The sequence below is a fragment of the Narcine bancroftii genome, chromosome 3, assembly GCF_036971445.1.
Source record: "Narcine bancroftii isolate sNarBan1 chromosome 3, sNarBan1.hap1, whole genome shotgun sequence".
NCBI lineage: Eukaryota > Metazoa > Chordata > Chondrichthyes > Torpediniformes > Narcinidae > Narcine > Narcine bancroftii.
In genome coordinates this window covers 11,314,517-11,328,993 of record NC_091471.1, presented here as the reverse complement: position 1 = coordinate 11,328,993, position 14,477 = coordinate 11,314,517, and the positions used below count along the sequence as shown (strand labels likewise).

At 46.9% G+C, this 14,477-nt stretch overlaps 1 protein-coding gene across 1 annotated transcript in view; it reads left to right on the top strand.

Moving 5' to 3' along the window:
• The window catches only part of LOC138756972 (transcription factor COE3-like), a 462,275-nt gene that overhangs the window by 193,052 nt on the left and 254,746 nt on the right, over positions 1–14,477 (top strand). The window lies entirely within an intron of this gene.

Genomic DNA, 14,477 nt, shown 5'->3' with positions numbered 1-14,477 from the left:
CGCAGAGCACCCTACCCAATAAATCGAGCCAAATTGCAGTCGGTCCTGGGTATGATTAAGCATTATCGAAAGCACATTCCAAATATGCCAATGGTTTGCAGCCCACTGAACCAATTGTTAAGAAAAGAATAGAAATGGCGCTGGAATGAAGAAACTAGTAACGTGGTCAATCGTTTAAAAGAACTACTAACATTACGCAACAACGTTCATGCCTACTGTAACCCAGAAAAGAAAGTGATCCTTGCAGAGGCTGCATCGCCAGTGGGCTTAGGAGCGGTGTTGTCATAGGAGATGGGAAAGAGGGAACAACCGGTGGTTTATGACCCCTGGTCTTTGAAGACTTGTGAACATAACTATGCACAATTGGGAAAAGAAGCATTTGCCATAATATGTGGTGTCAAATGATTCCACCAATATGGTAGGTAGGAAGTTTACCTTTGTAACAGACAACGAACCACTGAGCTTAATTTGAGGCCCTAAATTCAAAGGTGGGCCATGTTGTCCACTGCATACGATTACGATCTGAAACATAAACCAGCAAGATAAAACGGCCATGCTGATGCCCTATCTCCTTTACCTTTTCCTGAAACGGAACAAAAAGACAAGATAATTAAATGGATGGTGGAGGCTACAGCTATTAATCAGGAACTTGATTTCTTACCAATTATAGCAAAGAAGTACAGAAAGAAGCTACACTGTCAAAGGTCCTATATTTCACATTACATGGGTGGCCCGAAACCGAAGCCATTCCTGAAGAATTAAAACCTTATTATACATGACGCCGTGAGATATCAATTGAAGAAGGTTGTTTGTTGCGGGGGAGCAGGACAAAATGGCTGACAGCCATGTTATCAGAGCTCCACAACAACCATCTAGGGAAGGTTCGGATGAAGGTATCAGCACGTATGCATGTCTGGTGCCTCTCAATAGGCATTGATATTGGACAGATGGTAAGGATATGTGGCATTTGTCAAGATAATCCAACCCAAAGTTCCTCAAGCCGAAGCGAACCCATGGAAATGGCGATCATGACCATGGCACAGGATTCACATCGATTTCACTGGTCCTTTTATGGAGAAAACATCCTTAACATTGTCGATGCCCACTCTAAATGGCCAGTGGTATCACACGTGAGAAAAACAACAACAGACCAGACAATTGAAAGACTATGACGTGTATTTGCAATATATGGATTACCTATTGAACTGGTTTCTGATAATGGTCCACAGTATGTATCGGAGGCCTTTAAGGTATTCCTATGCAATAACAGTATGCAACATGTCTTGTTTTCAACCTGCCACTAATGGGAAAGTAGAATGTTTAGTACAGATGTTCAAAAAAACCATGAAAATTAAGAAACTCCTAAACGTAAAATGGAGTCACAAAATCGCAGACTTTCTGTTAGGATATAGAAATGTGCCACACTCAACAACCAAATGAAAACCAGCTGAATTTATGTTTGGACGTTACTTAAGAACAAGACTTTCACAGTACACCTGAACATTAGCCTTCAAATAGAACAATCCACGTCTCCAAGTAAACCCCCCAGATCTTTAGAAGTGGGAGAGCCAGTACCAGCTACTAGAACCATAGGGAGCTGTGGGTGGGAGGGGTTATTCTTAAAAAACGAAGTCCCTGTTCTTATTCTATACTGGTGGGAATCAAAATATGGAAACGGCACATTGACCATTGATAAGCGGTGGATGATCCTATGGCTACGCCCACGATCCCGATGAGATCCCAGATGAGATTCCCTGGGCTCATTCCACAGTCGAGGTTCCAGAATTATCTTTGAGAAGTGAGGACCCTTCTCAACCGAGCTGTCCTATGGTTCAACAGAGCAGACCTGTTCCACAATGTCCAAATGGGGTTCGCCAAAATCCCAGTGGATTCCACCTCTCTGATATGATCAGAAAGGGAAAAACATCTTCCAGAAAGACTGAAGGACTATGTACAGTGACTTACGGTTTATCATTTCATACTTAGGTTATAGTGTAATTGTAATCCTAACCATTAGTATAGGGGAACCACGTAGTTATCATAGTTTAGTATAAGTTCTGCCCATATGTTATTTTCACAAAGCATTTATTTTGTGTGGGGGGGGGGGGGATGTACGCCTGCATGTGTATCACACGCCATTGCTCATACTGTGAGCTGCAGGGGAACCATATTAGATTTGTATTTAGCAATGAATGAAGCATCACGTCTCTGTGTGCAGTGTATTTCGAAACCTAGAGTACGTAATATCCCTGTGATCCTCTCATCTATTTTGATAACCCTCTGCATTGACCTCTAATCCGATGCTTTGCAGATACCGTCCCATACAATGGTGCAGCCAGACAGGACACTCTCAGTTGTGGACCTATATAAGGGTTGTCAAGAAGGGAGCCAGTAGCTTTCACCTCCTCAGCCTCCTTAACCACTGCTGTGCCTTCCTGACTAATGAGGTGTTGTGGGTCTAGGATAGGTCGTCCTTTATATGCACAGCAAGGATCTCTTCCTGCGATGGAACCACTATTATGTAGTGGAGAGTGGTCGACTTTCATTCTCCTGAAGCCCACAATTACCTTCTTTGTCTTGTCCTCATTGAGACTCAGAATGTTGTTCTCACACCATTTTACAAGCTGCTCGATCTCCTCTCTGTAGGCCGACTCATCACTGTTGCCGAGGAGGTCAATGACTGTTGTATCATCTGCCAACTTGATGATCCTGTTAGAACTGAAGCTGGCAGTGCAGCCGTGAGCCATCAGGGTCAACAGTAGTGGGCCGAGCACACAGCCCTGAGGTGCAAGAGTGTTCAGCTTGATGGGATTTGCTGCCAACCTGGACTGACTGTAATCTTTCCGTCAAGACGCCCAGAATCCAGTTGCAGAGAGGTGTGTAGAGTCCCAGAAAGGACCCAGCACCAGCCTCTGCTCAGGAAGCAGCTCCGCATCCACTAGACGAGGACAGTTGAGGAGGACCCTGGCGATTATTTTCCTTCAGGCTGACGCAGGGTGATCCTTCTGCATTTCTTCTGGTCTCGTCTCGTCTCTTGATGAAGTCACAACCACCGCATCTCTGTGGGCCACACAGTTGATGTAGTGGTTAGCACCACGCCTTTACAGCACCAGCGATTGGGTCTGAGGCTTGAATCCTGAGCTGTCCGTAAGGAGTTTGTACATCCTTCCCGTATCTGTGTGGCTTTCCCTGGGGACTCTGGTTTCTTCCCACCATTCAAAACATACCAGAGGTTGAAGGTTAATTGGGTGGTATGGACTCCTGGGTCAAAATGACCTTTAACTGTGCTATATCTAAAAAGAAATGACCTGAGCACTCATCTCCCCTGGACCCGAGAGCAGAGACTTTGAATTAGGTGCTAAAGTATCACTCTGCCAAGTTGTTGAAATTTAGCAGGGATGCTTCTGAGGGATGACCATTTCTCAATTGGTAAATGGCCGTAGAACCCATATCCCTCCATCCCTTTCACATTCTATTTGGAAGTTTCTTCAATGCTACTATTGTGTTGGCTTCCGCCGCTAGACCTGGCAGATCGTTCCAAACACCCACCACTCTCGGTGTGAAACACTTTCCCCACACATCTGCTTTAAGCTCCCCCTTTATCAACGGGGGACATGCCAGATGGTTGGCGATGGGATGGAGCCAAGGATCTTCACTTGGTAGGACAGAGGGCCTTGTTTCTGAGAGTCTATGATTTCTATAGAGTTCGGAAGTTGAGCTCAATTCATAGCATGTTCTGTGGTGGAGCCTTTTATTTACATGAGATGGTTCAACTGTAAGAGAATTAGCTTTCATTAACGAGAATATTCATTAATGTGTATAGAAGTTATCCTGGCCTCTGTGAGGTGCCATAGGGATCTGTACTAGGACCCCAGCTGTTCACAATTTACATTAATGATCTAGATGAGGGGATTGGATGTAATATCTCCAAATTTGCAGACGACACTAAGCTAGGAGGGGTTGTGTGCACTGAAGAGGGGGCCAGGAAGCTCCAGTGTGATTTGGATAAATTGGGGGACTGGGCAGATACATGGCAAATGCACTACAATGTGGATAAATGTGAGGTTATCCACTTGGGTAATACAAACTGGAGGGCAGATTACTATTTGAATGGCAATAGATTGGGAGATGGGGAAGTGCAGAGAGACCTAGGGGTTCTTGTGCACCAGTCACTGAAGGCGAGCATGCAGGTACAGCAGGCGGTTAAAAAGGCAAATGGTATGTTGGCCTTCATATCAAGAGGATTTGAGTATAGGAATAAAGATACCTTACTGCAGCTGTACAGAGCCTTGGTGAGACCCCACCTGGAGTATTGTGTGCAGTTTTGGTCACCTTATCTAAGGAAGGATGTTCTTGCAATGGAGGGAGTGCAGAGGCGATTCACCAGGCTGATACCTGGAATGGCAGGAATAACTTATGAGGAAAGATTCCGCAATTTGCGATTGTACTCGCTGGAGTTTAGAAGATTGAGAGGGGATCTCATAGAGACCTATAAAATTCTGGCAGGACTGGACAGAATGGATGCGGAAGGGATGTTTCCGATGGTAAGGGATGTTTCTGATGGTAAGGGAGTCCAGAACCCGGGGCCATGGTTCGAGGATAATAGGAAAACCATTTAGAACCGAGATGAGGAGGAATTTCTTGACCCAGAAGGTGGTGAATCTGTGGAATTCATTCCCACAGAGAGCAGTAGAGGCAGGTTCATTGAATATATTTAAGAGGGAATTAGATATAGTTCTTCAGTATAAGGGAATTAGGGGTTACGGAGAGCAGGCGGGGACGGGGTACTGAACTTTAAGATCAGCCTTGATCTCGTTGAATGGCGGAGCAGACTCGAAGGGCCGAATGACCTACTCCTGCTCCTATCTTCTATGTGTCTATTTTTCTATGTAACTGTAGATAGAGTCTTTAATTTTTAAAACATTTTAGACACATAGCACAGAGCACATGCTTCCCAAGTAACATAAAAACCCCATACGTTTTAAAAGGAGGGAGGAAACTGGAGCACCCCATGGAAACTCACACAGACACAGAGAGAATGTAGAAACTCCTCATAGACTGTCCTGGATTGAACCAAGGTCGCTGGCGCTTTAATAGTTTAGCTAACCCTGCCTCCCATCAATGCAGCGCCTCCCATCAATGCAGCTCCTCCCTTCCAAACACTAGATTCAAGAATCCATTTATTGTCATGGATATTAAAAAAAAATCCTCTTTAAAGACATACAATACCACTCTACTTTTAAGACAGGGAAGGGTAGCAAGTAAAAGACACTCACTGTGTGTTTGTGGATCCTTCCACCTTCTCCAATGTGTTACCATTTCCTGAACCCTGAAAACTTTCGTGTTCTGTATAGCAGTGAACACGAGCTCTTGGTGTCGACGTCACCCTCCCTGATCCCTGGTTCCAAACCTCTGAAGCGCCCGAGGCCCTTCGGGGACCCCTACTCACTGTCAGCACCCTCACAGATACCTGACCCGAGACCTGGTTCCCACGGGCCCATGGCCTGGTGTGAGGCCTTCGTCTGCCCAGCGTCATGTACTCTGCCGTGGTCTCCTACCCGCCCAGCTCCATTCCCAAATTTCTCCTCCTTGGTGTACGGGGGGAAGGGTTGGGGTGAGAGGGAGGTGTCCTGCTGCTCTGGTGTGCTGTGCTGTCCTTCTACTTCCCCCGAGACTCTGGACTCACTGAACAAGGAAGCCGCCATCTTGGATGCCGACCTCCGAGGAGCTTTCTTGCCCGCTTGGGGGTTGTGAGATGAGGGAATTGGGCAGTAGAACCCTGCGGAGTAACACTTTGTCTCGCCTCCTGACTTTCCAGGGTCCACACCAGTGGCCAAGCTGCTGTTACAGCTTCAGCATCTTCCAAGGGGCTGAGTTTCCATTCAGTGACTTGACTGCACGGCAGGTGATGTCCTTTAGTGGAGCCATTTGAAATTGCTGCAACTATAGATGGGCACATACTGGGGTGGGGTCTGAGAATGAAAGGGTTATCATATAAGGACTGCTCTTAGTTTTTCCTTGTTGAAATTAAGGAGGATGATCTCATTGAAACGTTTCGAATGTGTTAAGGCATGGGCAGAAGAGATGTAGAAAGATTTCTTCCCATAATAAGAGAGTTCAGACAAGAGGCCACAATTTCAGGATTGATGGGTGTCTGCTTAGAACAGAATTTCTTCAGCCAGATGGTGGTGAATCCATGGAATTTGTTTGCACGGGTGACTATGGAGACCAGGTCATTGGGTATATTTACGGCAGAGATTGAAAGGGTTCTTGATTAACCAGGGAAGTGGGGCTGAGTGGGGAAATGAATCAGCTCGTGATTGCATGATGGGGCTGACTTGATGGGCTGAATAGCCTATTTCTGCTCTTATGTTTTATGATGTTATGGGTGGAAGGGATTGTGAGCAAAGGAAGTTTATGGGGGATAAACCTAGAACAGTACAGGCATCGGCCTGCAGCTGACATGGACATTTACCCCCTCCATAAATCTTTGTCCGCGAAGCCAAGCCAAAGAGAGAGACAGGCACCGGCCCACAATGTTGTGTGACCTATGCAAACCTGCTCCATATCAATATGATGCTTCCTTATTCACAATACTTCATTTTTCTGACAGCCATGTGAGTGCGTAAGAGTCTTTTGAATGTCTCTAATCTACTAGCCTCCACCACCAGCCCTGGCACCCACCATTCCCTGATTGAAAAATCTATCCCTGACATCTCCCCCAAAATTTTCCTCCCCTCAACTTAAATGGACGTCCTCTGGTATTTGCCATTATCACCCTGGGCATAAAAGTGATGGCTGTCTACCCTGTCTAGGCCACTCATAATCGATTGAGTCACCTCTTATCCTTCATCCCTCCAAAGTGAAAAGCCCCAGCTCTGTCCATAGGGCACGTTCTCCCCTCCTCTGCCATCAGAATGCGCTCCGTCCAAGCCAGGAGCTGGTGAATCGTATCCAGAACGATGGCAGGTTTGACGTGAGTGAGAGGACCGCTGTTCCCCCTCCCCCAACCCACCTCTCCTCCCTTCCCCTCCTGAGACTTCCCCTTGGAAGGCGGGAGTCAATTACTGAGATGGCGTTGCAGCTAACGACCGTGCCCAAGTGGAAGGTCGTTACCTGCTGAATCCACCTGTTCCCTCTAATTATGGCACATTGACAGGAAGTCAGAATATCCCAGGAAGGGTCAAAGGTCAATGATGGCAGAGTGCTGAGTAGCCAGCGTCATGTACTCTGTTCCCTAATTGCCCTGAGCTCGATAAGGACCCAATGCTCAAAAACAATGCAAGGCTACGTAATGATGCGGGCACTAGTAAACTGCCCCATCTTGAATAAATATGAGGCTGACTGTCAAGGTCAATTGAGGTCAGGAGGAATCTGCATCGCACTGACAGAGCGCCTTACTATGCTTTGCCTCGAACTGTGCACCCCTTCCCACCACAGACTGATTTGCTTCCACCTGATGAATACAGGAGAAGGGAAACGATGCTCCCGTCTAGTTAAATCAGTCACACTAACAAGGCCACCATGGGGAGATAATTGATGGTACTTTTAATAATGCGGACTGAGGGATTATTATCAGCTCAGGGCAACGGAGGCCCTGGAACTCAGCACGATGCCGGGAGATGCTGGGACTTCCATAAGCAGAGCAGAACACAAGCTGCTGGAGGAACTCAGCGAGCCAGGCAGCATCCGGGGAGCTGGGAGGGATGGCCAGCGTTTTCAACGTAACAAACAGGAGCAGGAGTCAGCCATCTGGTCCGTCGAGCCTGCGTCGCCATTCAGTAAGATGGGGGAACCAGTTCTACTGACCCGCCTGTTCCCCAGAACCCGTAAGTCCCTGATTATTTTTTTAAAAATGCTGTCTGTCTGCATCCTAAATGCATTTAATGTGGTAGCTTCCACTGCTTTCATGGGTAGAGAATTCCAGAGTTCACTACACTCTGGAAAAAGCAGTTCCTCCATATTGAGTCTCAAGGCTTTGTCCCCTAGTTCCAGTCTTACTTACCAGTGGAAACAACCTTCCTGCCTCCATTTTATTTATTAGTTTCATAATTATGTAAGATTCCCCCTCATTCTTCTGAATTCCAGCGAGTACAATCCTAGGCGACTCAAGCTCTCCTCATGGGCTAACCCCCTCATCTCCAGAACCAAACAGGTGAAACTCCTCTACACCGACTCCAACATCAATACATCCCTCCTCAAGTAAGGAGGCCAGAACTGCGCGCGGATCTCCAGATGTGACCTAAGCAGTACTCTGCACAGTTGCAGCAGAAACTGCCTGCTCTTAAATTCTAGCCCTCCGGCAACCTGTTGCAACTGCAAACCAACCTTCATGCACAAGCACTCCCAAGTCCACCTGCACCACAGCCCACAGCAGTCTTTCACTCTTTAGCTAATAATCCTGAAATGGAGGACCTTTTGACACTTGTACCGGACATCTAAAATCCCGAAAGCTCCAAACACCGGCATTTTTTTCCTGGTGATGGTGTAGCGGAGGGAGAGAGAGAGAGAGAGAGACAGACAGACAGACAGACAGAGACAGAGAGACAGAGAGAGAGAGAGAGAGAGACAGACAGACAGACAGAGACAGAGAGACAGAGAGAGAGAGAGAGAGACAGAGACACCAGCGCGATTAGGTTGGGCTGGGGGGGAGAGAGACGGCAGCATGACTCGGGTGGGCAAGGGGGAAGAGAGACAACAGCGCGACTCTGGCGGGGGGGGGGAGAGAGACGGCACGCGACTCAGGTGGGAGAAAAACGCCAGCGCAGCTGGAAGGGGGTGGATACAGCAGCACAATTTGGCTGGGCTTAAATCTGGGGCAGCTAGCTTTTGTTCTGAAATCCGGAAAAGTATGAAATTCGGAACACATTGTCCCCCAAGGGTTCCGGATAAATAGCTGCGTACCTGTACCATGCTAACCCAAACCATAGGTAGCGGTTAGCGCATTGGTAATACACCACCAGCAACCCAGCTCCAAATACAGTGCTGTCTGTAAGGAGATTGTACGTTCTCCCTATGTCTGTGTGTGTTTCTTCCCAACCTTCAAAACGTATGGGGTGGGGGGGGGTGGGGAGTGTAAGTCAATTGGGTGTAATGCACGTGCTTGTGGGCCGAAAGGGCCTGTTACCGTGTTGTATCTCCAAACTTAAAATTTAAAATTAATGCTCTGGGACCACCAATGATCTGCCTACTCATTTGAAACCATATTTTTTCTTGTACTGACTGCAAATATTTCCTCAACTGTCCTTTCATTTCATTATCTCTTTTTCCTGTTTGCCGTGTTGCGCTAATTTAATTTCTACTGTTGTCGTGGGTGTTTCTGTGTGGCTGCAACAAGTAAGAATTTCCTTGCAGCTCTACCTTGCACTCAAGTCCATAAAAATAGACACCAATATCACAGACAGGCAGTTCCTGAGGATTCTGTTCTTCAGGACTGCTCGTGACCCAATTTTCTTTCGCCAGAATTTTTCCCTACATCGGCCATGATGGGAGGGGGAGCAGGCGAGGGAAGAGGGGCCACTTGGCTGTGTCACTGACTCAGTGAGTGAGTGTGCTCAGCGCATCTAGCTCTGCTCTGCTCGAGCCGGCCCCCGATTGTTGAGGCTCGTTCGTATAGCCATAACATAGAACATTCCAGCAAAGTAAAGGCCCTTTGGTTGTGCCAACCTATAAAAACCTACTCGATGATCTAAACCAGTGGTTTTCAAACTGCCCCCTAAACTCACATTCCACCATAAGTATCCCTTATGCCACAAGTGCTCAGTGATTAGTAAGGGATGGCTTAAGGTGGTGGGTGAGTGGGAAGGGAAGGTTGAGAATCATTGCTCTAAACCCGATTGTTACTGAAATATTTTGCTTGAGAAAAATGGTCATTGGCCCATTTCTTTTAGAGTTGTGAAACCCTGCACATAACGAGTCAATTAGGTACGGTTAAAACAGTCGTTTTAAAACTTTTTCTTTCCACTCACATCCCACCTTAAGCAATCCTTTACTAATCACAGAGTACATGGCTTAGGGATTGCTTAAGATGGAATGTGAGTTTAGGGGGGCAGTTTGAAAACCATTGATCTAAACCAGGGGTGTCAAACTCAAATTCACAGAGGGCCAAAATTAAAAACTTGGACTAAGTCGAGGGCCAAACTAAATATTTATTGAAAATTTTCAACAATATCTGCATGTTTTCTCTTCTTTCAACATATGTAATGTTAAACTTTAGGATATAACTTTAGGAGGATAATCTTACAGGTCAGGAGTAGGTAGCTCAAGTTCACCCTTTGCTTGACCTGAGGGAAACATATTTGGTCCCTATGGAGATGTAGTCAGCATTCACAGGCTGTGTCCATTTTGGCCTGCAACAGGACTCAGCATTTCCTGCTCACTCCTCAGGCTCTAGGCTTCTATTCACCCTCGACCCACCATCCCTCTACCTGACCAGTCCTTTACCCAACCTCTACTCACCCCTCACTCCACTCACTCTGCCTCTACCCACCCCATCCTATACACGCCCCTCTACTGCCTCTCCCCTCAACCTGTTCCTCCCTCTACCCGTCTCTCACCCTCTAATCATATCCCCCACTCACCCTGCCCCTCCCCTTTTACCTCTTCCCTATCCACCCCTCCCTCTACTCATCCCTCCCTCTAACTGCCCCTCACACCACCATAACTTCCCCTGCCCATTACTCCTCACCTACACCCTCTGCCCACCCCTGCTTACCCACCCACTCAGGCCCAGCGCGCTGCCGATCAGCCTTTGCGGACAGCCACCATCTCTCTCTTCACGTGCAGGGCCGAACCAGCCGTCCCTGGGGTCGGCGCGGGTGCAAGCGCTGAAGGCCTTGGCGACCGGGAGAAGTGCGCTCGCGCTGTGAAAGGGCCGTCCGGTGCCAGTTGCGCGGAGCTCGCGCTGCCCGGGGGCCATGCGCAGCCTGCCATGCCGTCACGCCGACAGGAAATCACAGGCGCTCGCCCATCCACCGCACCGCTCGACAGGTGGGAGAAGTGACTGGTTGTGCGGGGAGCCTTCCAATCGGCTTGCCGCCTGATGACATCGACAGACTTCTCGTGTTACAATTTCTCGTGTTACAATGGGGAAGGATGTGCAATGAAGGGGGAGGATGGTGGGGGTGACATGACCAAAAAACAGCATCGGCTCTCGCTGCAGGGCGGGCCACCTCTAATACATTTTTGAAATGATCTTGCGGGCCAAATATAATTATATCTGGCCCGCGGGCCAGAGTTTGACATGTGTGATCTAAACCTTCCCTACCTCACATCCAAAACCCTCCATGTCTAAGAAGCTTTTAAATGTCCCTATTGTACCAGCCTCCACCACTGGCCTTGGCAAAGCTTTCCAAGTGCCCACTACTCTCTGTATAAACAACTTGCCCTTTGGATCTCCCCTAACCTTACCTCCCCTCCCCTTATACAGATGTCCTCAGGTATTTGGTACTGTCGCCCCGGAGAAAAAGTACTGGCTGTCCCCCCTGTCTATGCCCCTCGTCCTCTCATTCTTCTCTCCAAAGAGAAAACCTCTGTTAAGCTTGCCTCATTTTCCAATCCAGGCAGCATCCAGGTAAATCACATGAGGCCTCTCATCTGTCCTGACTGAGCGCTGCTGTGATATTTTTCCGGACGAGCAATTCCGTCGTGTCTGAAACAGCGGAAGCCCCAAAACATTGAGCTGGCAGACCTCACGCTTATGCAGATTGAAAAAGTCGTGCTTTTGGATATGGCTCATAGTTAATAGATATATTTTTTCCTTTAATTTAATTCCCATGACCTTATCAAATTATGTCTGTAAATACAGAGCTTTTTACCTCGGCACGACCAGAGTAGAATGTCTTATTGTCATGCAATCTCGACATAAAGAAACAGTTCCTTTTCTCATCCATGTGCACTTCAATGAACTGTCATGTACTCCATAACCAGAGGGGGAGAAGCGAGGAGAACACGACCCAGTCCTCATCGAGGGGTCAGTAGTGAAGAGGATGAAGAACTTCAAATTCCTGGGTGGCCACATCTCCGAGGTCCTGTCCTGGACCCTCCGTGTCGATGCAATCACGAAGAAGGCTCGCCAGTGGCTATATCTTTGTGAAGTGTTTGAGGAGGTTCGGATTGTCTCCGAAGACTCTCAAAAGCTTCTGCAGGTAACCCATGGAGAGTATTCTGACTGGTATGGAGGTGCCAATGCTCAGGACAGGTAAAAAACACAAGAGGGTTGTTAACTCGGCCTGTGACATTACGGGCACCAGACTTCACTCCGTCGAGGACATCTACAAGAGGCGGTGTCTTAATAAAGCAGCCTCGATTCTTAAGCATCCCCACCACCCAGGCCATTCCCTCTTCACTCTGTTACCATCGGAAAAAAAGGTTCAGGAGCCTAAGGACGAGCGCTCAGCTGCACAAGGACAGCTTCTTCCCCGCTGCCGTCAGATTCCTGAATGAACAATGAACCACTTTAATTTTTCCTCACACTATATTTTAACAATTTATTTTGTAAGGTGGTTTATATAAATGTTTGCATTGTGATGCTGCCGCAAAACAAAAGACTTTGTGACATGTTCATGACAATAAATTCTGAAGTTTGAAAATCAAAACAAGACAGCGGTCATTGGAAAGATGAAGTAAGAAAAAATCTCTAAATACTCAGCAGGTCAGGGCGTGTTTGTGGAGGGAGAAACAAGGATCATGTTCCAAGTCCAAAGCCATTGATCCACCCCCCCCTTCGGAAAGAGAGAAAGCTAGTCAGTTTTACGCCGCGGAAGACGCAGTGTTACAGTAGTGAAAACAGGAGGAGGCCATTCAGCCCCTCTAGCATCCTCTACCATTCAGTATGATCAGCACCATTTTACTTCTGTGAGGTGACACGGTTAACATAGTGGTCAGCCAACCCCACTACAGCTCCATGTAAGGAATGTGTGCATTATCTGCATGGATATTCTGTAGATGCTCCGGTTTCCTCCCACCCTTCAGAAACGTATGGTTAATTTGGGCAGGAGGTGCTCATGGTCTAGAAGGGCTTCTTACCATGCCGAATGTCAAATAAAATATCCTCACCTTCTCCGCAACTTGAAACCAATCTGTTTCTCTTTCCCAATTTTGACAAAGAGTTGTCAAGGTGAGACATTCACTCTGTTTTCTTTATCTCCACAGATGCCAGTTGACCTGCTGAGTATTTGTGGCCTTTTGATTTTGAGAAAGGTTTAGGCTTCTTTTCAATCATTCAAACATTTAAAGCTTTGTTAGGCCTTGGAGAGGGAGATCTAAACTCAGAAGTATCCTAGAGAGTCCTTCGGCTAAAGCAATTGTTCAAAACATTTTTCTTTCCACATGGGAAACAATCTTTATTCCCCATGCCATAGGTGCTCCGTGGTTAGCAAGGGATTTATTAAGGTGGTCTGTGGGTGGAAAAAAAAGTTTGAAAACCACTGTTTTAATCATACCTCATTGACTCGTTATGTGCACGGTTTCATACCTCCAAAGGAAATGGACCATTGACCATTTTTCTCAAGCAAAATATTTCAGTAACAATCGGGTTTAGAGCAGCGATTCTTAACCTTCCTTTCCCAACCACATCCCACCTTAAGCGATCCCTTACTAATCATAGAGCACCAATGGCATAGGGATTACTTGAGGTGGTATGTGAATGGAAAGAAAATGGTTAAGAACCACTGGGCTAAACAAACTCCTGTTGCTTCTGTCACAGTGAAAGTGAGCGTTGATAATTAGATTAGCTTTTGAAAAGAATTGATCAGAAGAAATGTTGGTGTCCAGAGAACAGAGAGGTGATCTAATTGGTGAAATAACAATTATAAATTTTTTCTTGCATTGAGTGATTTGATCTGGAATGTATTTCCTGAAAGGGCTGTGAAATCAGATAATATTTTGCCAAAAGGAATTGCAAAAGTTCAATATTAGGGAAGAGCTGCTTTTATATAGAGCTGTGCACATCCCTTTCAGAAGTACCTAAAGTACACTACAGCAGATGAATTAAATGCTTTGGACGTTGAGTCACTGATGTCATGCAGTGTCTACTTTACACACAGCAAGCTGTGACCTGCAGAATGGTGGATCACGAGCAAGTAATCTATTTTTGACAAGAATGATGAAATTAACCATGGATAATCGTGGCGATTTATTTTTACTTAATATCTGGGTGGTAAGTCTGGTGTACGTCTGGATCAGATTTGGAGTCACGTGAGAGACTGGAATCTGGAGAGAAACCCCCTCAGCTGGAGGAACTCAGGGTCAGTGGGGGAGAGAAAGAAAGGTTGACGTTTCGGGCCGGACCCCTTCGTCAAGGCTGAGCGCAAAGGGTATATGGCCTTGGTAATCATGGGCAGGGTGGAAGTCCCACCCCATTACACTGGCGATCTCTTTTTTTACCCACTCCCAGTCTCGATGAAGGGCTCTGGCCCGACACATGGATCACCCTTTTTCTTCCGCCCCACCCGAGTTCCTCCAGATTTTTTGGTTGT